The following is a 7,851-nucleotide window of genomic DNA, read 5'->3' on the forward strand; positions in this document are numbered from 1 at the left end:
CTCACCCGTCCCCTAATCCTAACCCGTACCCTGACACTAACCCGCGCCCTCACACGTACGCTCCCCCTAAAGCGTTGTCGTACCCTCACCTGGAACCTAAACCGTCCCCGTCCCCTAACCCTAACCCTAGCCCGAACCCTAACCCTAACCCTTCCCCGAAGCCTGACTCTCACCCGTCCCCTAATCCTAACCCGTACGCTGACACTAACCCGCGCCCTCAAACCTACGCTCCCCCTAAAGCGTTGTTGTACCCTCACCTGGACCCTAAACCGTCCCCGTCCCCTAACCCTAACCCTAGCCCGAACCCTAACCCTAACCCTTCCCCGAAGCCTGACCCTCACCCGTCCCCTAATCCTAACCCGTACGCTGACACTAACCCGCGCCCTCACACGTACGCTCCCCCTAAAGCGTTGTCGTACCCTCACCTGGACCCTAAACCGTCCCCGTCCCCTAACCCTAACCCTAGCCCGAACCCTAACCCTAACCCTTCCCCGAAGCCTGACCCTCACCCGTCCCCTAATCCTAACCCGTATGCTGACACTAACCCGCGCCCTCACACGTACGCTCCCCCTAAAGCGTTGTCGTACCCTCACCTGGACCCCAAACCGTCCCCGTCCCCTAACCCTAACCCTAGCCCGAACCCTAACCCTAACCCTTCCCCGAAGCCTGACCCTCACCCGTCCCCTAATCCTAACCCGTACGCTGACACTGACCCGCGCCCTCACACGTACGCTCCCCCTAAAGCGTTGTCGTACCCTCACCTGGACCCTAAACCGTCCCCGTCCCCTAACCCTAACCCTAGCCCGAACCCTAACCCTAACTCTTCCCCAAAGCCTGACCCTCACCCGTCCCCTAATCCTAACCCGTACGCTGACACTGACCCGCGCCCTCACACGTACGCTCCCCCTAAAGCGTTGTCGTACCCTCACCTGGACCCTAAACCGTCCCCGTCCCCTAACCCTAACCCTAGCCCGAACCCTAACCCTAACCCTTCCCCGAAGCCTGACCCTCACCCGTCCCCTAATCCAAACACGTACGCTGTCACTGACCCGCGCCCTCACACGTTCGCTCCCCCTAAAGCGTTGTCGTACCATCACCTGGACCCTAAACCGTCCCCGTCCCCTAACCCTAACCCTAGCCCGAACCCTAACCCTAACCCTTCCCCGAAGCCTGACCCTCACCCGTCCCCTAATCCTAACCCGTACGCTGACACTGACCCACGCCCTCACACGTACGCTCCCCCTAAAGCGTTGTCGTACCCTCACCTGGACCCTAAACCGTCCCTGTCCCCTAACCTTAACCCTAGCCCGAACCCTAACCCTAACCCTTCCCCGAAGCCTGACCCTCACCCGTCCCCTAATCCTAACCCGTACGCTGTCACTGACCCGCGCCCTCACACGTACGCTACCCCTAAAGCGTTGTCGTACCCTCACCTGGACCCTAAACCGTCCCCGTCCCCTAACCCTAACCCTACCCCGAACCCTAACCCTAACCCTTCCCCGAAGCCTGACCCTCACCCTTCCCCTAATCCTAACCCGTACCCTGACACTAACCCGCGCCCTCACAGGTACGCTCCCCCTAAAGCTTTGTCGTACCCTCACCTGGACACTAAACCGTCCCCGTCCCCTAACCCTAACCCTAGCCCGAACCCTAACCCTAACCCTTCCCCGAAGCCTGACCCTCACCCGTCGCCTAATCCTAACCCGTACGCTGACACTAACCCGCGACCTCACACGTACGCTCCCCCTAAAGCGTTGTCGTACCCTCACCTGGACCCTAAACCGTCCCCGTCCCCTAACCCTAACACTAGCCCGAACCCTAACCCTAACCCTTCCCTGAAGCCTGACCCTCACCCGTCCCCTAATCCTAACCCATACGCTGACACTAACCCGCGCCCTCACATGTATGCTCCCCCTAAAGCGTTGTCGTACCCTCACCTGGACCCTAAACCGTCCCCGTCCCCTAACCCTAACCCTAGCCCGAACCCTAACCCTAACCCTTCCCCGAAGCCTGACCCTCACCCGTCTCCTAATCCTAACCCGTACGCTGACACTAACCCACGCCCTCAAACCTACGCTCCCTCTAAAGCGTTGTCGTACCCTCACCTGGACCCTAAACCGTCCCCGTCCCCTAACCCTAACCCTAGCCCGAACCCTAACCCTAACCCTTTCCCGAAGCCTGACCCTCACCCATCCCCTAATCCTAACCCATACGCGGACACTAACCCGCGCCCTCACACGTACGCTCCCCCTAAAGCGTTGTCGTACCCTCACCTGGACCCTAAACCGTCCCCGTCCCCTAACCCTAACCCTAGCCCGAACCCTAACCCTAACCCTTCCCCGAAGCCTGACCCTCACCCGTCCCCTAATCCTAACCCGTACGCTGACACTTGCCGGGAGCCGTATAGGAAGTACCTTTGAGTCTCAGCACGGACGAGACCCATAGTGCCAAGCAAAGCTGGTACTGTCAGGTACAAATATGGAGAAGCAAAGCTCTCCTCTGTGTGGTTCCCCTTATCTCCCCCCTGCTTTTGCCTAAGGTGATTTTTATGGGGTTGCTATTAGTGTTGGGAAATATTTCCAGCTCAGATGGAGGGTTTAGGGAAAGACCCCAACTTAGGGTAAAACCAAAAAAGATTGTGATTACTCCGGCTCCCTTAATGGCTACACCCGAAATCCCCACTTCCAGGCCAGGGCGTTGGGTTCAGGGAAATACAATAGGAGCATTTGTGTGGCTAAAGCTTACTTTAGAAGACAAATTGAATGGGTTTTGGCCCTCCTGGGGAGTTAGAGATATGTTAGGAAACACTTGGGTATGGTGGCGGGGAGGTTTTATGCTGCAGTGGGTATATAGCAAATTAGATAGGGTAGGTAAGTTTTGATTATAAAGGAAGAAGAAAACAGCCTGTAAATATTTATAGTTGCTAAAAGAATAATGTGTTTGAGTTTGTGCTTTGAATAACTGGCTGATTGAATAGAACATACAGGTACAAGAACAATGAAGAAACCGCAGACTGCATTCCTGACCTGGACTGTGACCGGGGTGTGCCTGGCCACGGAGGATGAAAGAGACTATAGGCGATAAGAAGACTATTTAACCTGTTTAACCTGCTGATGTAATCTGTTGATGTAAATTACTTTTGTTTTATGGCTTGTGTAAGAGATTTTTTGGCATGGGAATGAGGTTGTTAAGATTGAAAATGAGATTATTTTATAGTATAAATACTTTGGAATCGTGAAAAATAAATTTGTCAGATCCTTGCATCCTCTGAGGTGTCTTGTGTTCTGTCCACGCCGACTCCGTCTTCCCCTTTGGGTGAAACCTGTCCAGCTGGGGCTGGTCCCCGGCAAGTGGCGCCCGAACAGGGACCTGAAGGGGTAAGTATTATTTTTGTTTTCTCGGACGGATAGGAGTCTCACCGTAGGGTGCTGCAGACCCCCAGTTAAGAATACTGGTTAGGAAGGTGAGTAAGGCGGTGTCAAGATGGGACACTCTGAGTCCAAAGAGAGGCTCTTATTTATTGATATAGTTAAACATATGATAAATGGAAGAGGAATTAAGGTAACTAATAAGCAATTAACTCAGTTTTTTCAGTTCGTACAGGAACAATGTCCTTGGTTTCCAGAAGAGGGAACAGTTAATATAGAAACCTGGCAAAAAGTGGGGCAAACTTTGCAAGTATATTACAGTCATTTTGGACCTGAGAAGGTTCCAGTAGATACTTTTACTTTATGGAACCTCATAAGAGAGAGCATTGCCCCCTTGCCTGAAGGTCAAAAGAACCCATATAAATATCCTACAGAAGTAATGGATGAATGTACTCCGTTACTTTCCCCAAAAACATCAAAAGATACTAAGGTTTTGGCTGCAGCTTTAAAAGATTGTAACCTTAATGACAATGATTCAGAGGAGGAAAATGAGTCACCTACTGATACTAAGCCTAATTTGTTAAAGAACCCTCCTTTTGATGGTGAATTGCCTCCTGCAGATCAGGATGATTTAGATGCTGCTGCATATGATTATGAAAGAAGGAAGTATGAACCCCATGGTGCTTTTTTAATGCAAGAAACTAAGAAAAATAGGCCTAATTTACAGGATATGCGCCCTTTGGGTCGTCTACCGACCGCCCCACCAGCACCTTTAAGTTCTTCATTTCTCCCTTTAAAAAGGTTAGGACATCCAATTTTAAAGCCTTCATTACCTTCTCGTTCACGAAAGAGAAGGTACGCTGCCTCCACCGTTGAAGCGGCTCCAATAACTTGGGGAGCAATTAAAAGGCTTTGCCTGAATGCCGAAAATGCTGTGAATGCTCAAGGATTGCCTTTGACGACTGCTAATTTTTTTGTGGCTATGCTTAGCTTGCTTTCAGTTCAGGTAAGTGCCAACGGTACGTATTGGGCTTACTTTCCAGATCCTCCTATTTTACATGCATGTACTTGGACAGATTCCATTATTCCAGTAACTTCCTCATTCCCTGAATTGACCGATGGCATTCGAGGAATACAGGGCTATAAACAATTTGTAATCAATTTTAACTATTCATTTACAGGCCAGACTGATTTTCCTCCAATATGCTTTTTTCTTGGCTCAGGGTCAATAGAAAATAGTCGAACAAAAAATGGATGTTTGTCAGTAGTTGATGCAGGATTTTTGACAGACTCCCCTAAAAAGCCAGTAGGAAAAGATAAAACCACAAGATATCTATGGTCATTGTTAGGGAAAGTTGTGGGACAAAATCAAGTTTATGTTAATAAATATCCAGTTAAAGATGTTCATCCTCCTAGATATGATGATTGTGATGAGGCTGCAGGGAAAGCTACAGATAAATGGGTTTGGATAGATATTGAAACTGGATATCCTTCATGGATATATTGTATGTATAATAAAGAGAATAAAATAACCATTCCTGGAACTAGATATTATATTTCAGATTGGAGTATTAATTTTCCTGAGGGAGATTATAGAACATATTTAGATAAAGGCTTGTTATACCCATGGAATGATTCCTATATTCCCCGTCCATTGAAGGTAAATAGATGGAATAGTCATGGATGGGTGGCTCCTATTTATACTTTTGTTCATGAAAATAAAACCTATTATCAATCTCAGTTATGGAGATTACCCTTAACCACTCATAAAATAATGTTAGTTAGAGCTACTACCCATGTGGAAGAGTACCATGTTCAAACCTGTGTGTCATCTCCATATTCCTTATTGCTTTCTAATGATAGTGAAAAGTTGCAGATTATGCAGTATAATATGAGGTTTTATATTACCTGTCAGCAATGCATACTGACCACTTGTATTATTCCTGAAATGAATGTGTCAACCATAATGGTGTTAAAAAGACCAGCTTATATTATGCTGCCAGTAGCGCTTAATGAATCTTGGTATACAGATATAGGGGCAGAAATTGTAAGACAGGTCGGAGAGCTCATGCGGCCAAAAAGATTTGTGGCTACTTTGATTTTGGGAATTTCCGCCTTGATAGGAATACTGAGTTCTTTTACTGTTGCAACATATACTTTAGTAAAAGAAGTACAAACAGCACAATATGCTAATGATTTATCAAAAAATATATCCTTGGCTTTAGCGACTCAGGAAGCAATAGATAGAAAGTTAGAAGCTAAAGTTGATGCCCTTGAAGAAGCAGTTTTACATATTGGTCAAGAACTTACTGCTTTAAAAATTCGCCTATCTTTAACATGCCATAAAAAATATTCTTGGATATGTGTCACTCCCTTAAAAGTAAATCATTCTGAATACTCCTGGGAAAAAATTCAAATGCACATTTTAAACATATGGAATTCTAGTGATTTAGGAATTGATTTGGAACATTTACATAAACAAATTCATGATATTGCAGCTTCTCAATATGATATGAATCGCGCTAAGGCTGCTGCAGAATTTTTACAAAATTTACAAAGTTATTTTAAGGGTAATTCCTTTATGCATATTTTAATAAATTATGGGGCTGCCGGAGTGGTTATAATTTTGCTCCTTATTTCTTTTCCAGTCATCATCCGATTAATTCAAGCTGCCCTCCAGAGTGTATATAAAACCAAAGTGGAATTGCATACTGCCTTTTTAAAAAATAAAAAAGGGGGAGATGCCGGGAGCCGTATAGGAAGTACCTTTGAGTCTCAGCACGGACGAGACCCATAGTGCCAAGCAAAGCTGGTACTGTCAGGTACAAATATGGAGAAGCAAAGCTCTCCTCTGTGTGGTTCCCCTTATCTCCCCCCTGCTTTTGCTTAAGGTGATTTTTATGGGATTGCTATTAGTGTTGGGAAATATTTCCAGCTCCGATGGAGGGTTTAGGGAAAGACCCCAACTTAGGGTAAAACCAAAAAAGATTGTGATTACTCCGGCTCCCTTAATGGCTACACCCGAAATCCCCACTTCCAGGCCAGGGCGTTGGGTTCAGGGAAATACAATAGGAGCATTTGTGTGGCTAAAGCTTACTTTAGAAGACAAATTGAATGGGTTTTGGCCCTCCTGGGGAGTTAGAGATATGTTAGGAAACACTTGGGTATGGTGGCGGGGAGGTTTTATGCTGCAGTGGGTATATAGCAAATTAGATAGGGTAGGTAAGTTTTGATTATAAAGGAAGAAGAAAACAGCCTGTAAATATTTATAGTTGCTAAAAGAATAATGTGTTTGAGTTTGTGCTTTGAATAACTGGCTGATTGAATAGAACATACAGGTACAAGAACAATGAAGAAACCGCAGACTGCATTCCTGACCTGGACTGTGACCGGGGTGTGCCTGGCCACGGAGGATGAAAGAGACTATAGGCGATAAGAAGACTATTTAACCTGTTTAACCTGCTGATGTAATCTGTTGATGTAAATTACTTTTGTTTTATGGCTTGTGTAAGAGATTTTTTGGCATGGGAATGAGGTTGTTAAGATTGAAAATGAGATTATTTTATAGTATAAATACTTTGGAATCGTGAAAAATAAATTTGTCAGATCCTTGCATCCTCTGAGGTGTCTTGTGTTCTGTCCACGCCGACTCCGTCTTCCCCTTTGGGGGAAACCTGTCCAGCTGGGGCTGGTCCCCGGCAGACACTAACCCGCGCCCTCACACGTACTCTCCCCCTAAAGCGTTCTCGTACCCTCACCTGGACCCCAAACCGTCCCCGTCCCCTAACCCTAACCCTAGCCCGAACCCTAACCCTAACACTTCCCCGAAGCCTGACCCTCACCCGTCCCCTAATCCTAACCCGTACGCTGACACTGACCCGCGCCCTCACACGTACGCTCCCCCTAAAGCGTTGTCGTACCCTCACCTGGACCCTAAACCGTCCCCGTCCCCTAACCCTAACCCTAGCCCGAACCCTAACCCTAACCCTTCCCCGAAGCCTGACCCTCACCCGTCCCCTAATCCTAACCCGTACGCTGACACTAACCCGCGCCCTCTCACGTACGCTCCCCCTAAAGCGTTGTCGTACCCTCACCTGGACCCTAAACAGTCCCCGTCCCCTAACCCTAACCCTAGCCCGTACCCTAACCCTAACCCTTCCCCGAAGCCTGACCCTCACCCGTCCCCTAATCCTAACCCGTACGCTGACACTAACCCACGCCCTCACACGTACGCTCCCCCTAAAGCGTTGTCGTACCCTCACCTGGACCCTAAACCGTCCCCGTCCCCTAACCCTAACCCTAGCCCAAAACCTAACCCTAACCCTTCCCCGAAGCCTGACCCTCACCCGTCCCCTAATCCTAACCCGTACGCTGACACTAACCCGCGCCCTCACACGTACGCTCCCCCTAAAGCGTTGTCGTACCCTCACCTGGACCCTAAACCGTCCCCATCCCCTAACCCTAACCCTAGCCCGAACCCTAA

At 48.1% G+C, this 7,851-nt stretch overlaps 3 long non-coding RNA genes across 3 annotated transcripts; all 3 read left to right on the plus strand.

Annotated features, from left to right (window-relative positions):
- The first annotated feature begins 2,390 nt into the window (after nt 1–2,390).
- LOC309817794 lies at nt 2,391–3,263 on the plus strand. The gene is made up of 2 exons (XR_014296256.1): nt 2,391–2,470; nt 2,978–3,263. It is a non-coding gene; the product is annotated as an uncharacterized lncRNA (long non-coding RNA).
- Nucleotides 3,264–3,283: 20 nt separating this feature from the next.
- On the plus strand, nt 3,284–6,084 carry LOC309817795. Its single transcript, XR_014296257.1, has 3 exons — nt 3,284–3,377; nt 4,170–4,374; nt 6,017–6,084. It is a non-coding gene; the product is annotated as an uncharacterized lncRNA (long non-coding RNA).
- Nucleotides 6,085–6,110: 26 nt separating this feature from the next.
- Nucleotides 6,111–6,983, plus strand: LOC309817796. Its single transcript, XR_014296258.1, has 2 exons — nt 6,111–6,190; nt 6,698–6,983. It is a non-coding gene; the product is annotated as an uncharacterized lncRNA (long non-coding RNA).
- The last annotated feature ends 868 nt before the right edge of the window (nt 6,984–7,851 follow it).

The sequence above is a fragment of the Grampus griseus genome (assembly GCF_964374135.1).
Source record: "Grampus griseus genome assembly, contig: HAP1_SCAFFOLD_249, whole genome shotgun sequence".
NCBI lineage: Eukaryota > Metazoa > Chordata > Mammalia > Artiodactyla > Delphinidae > Grampus > Grampus griseus.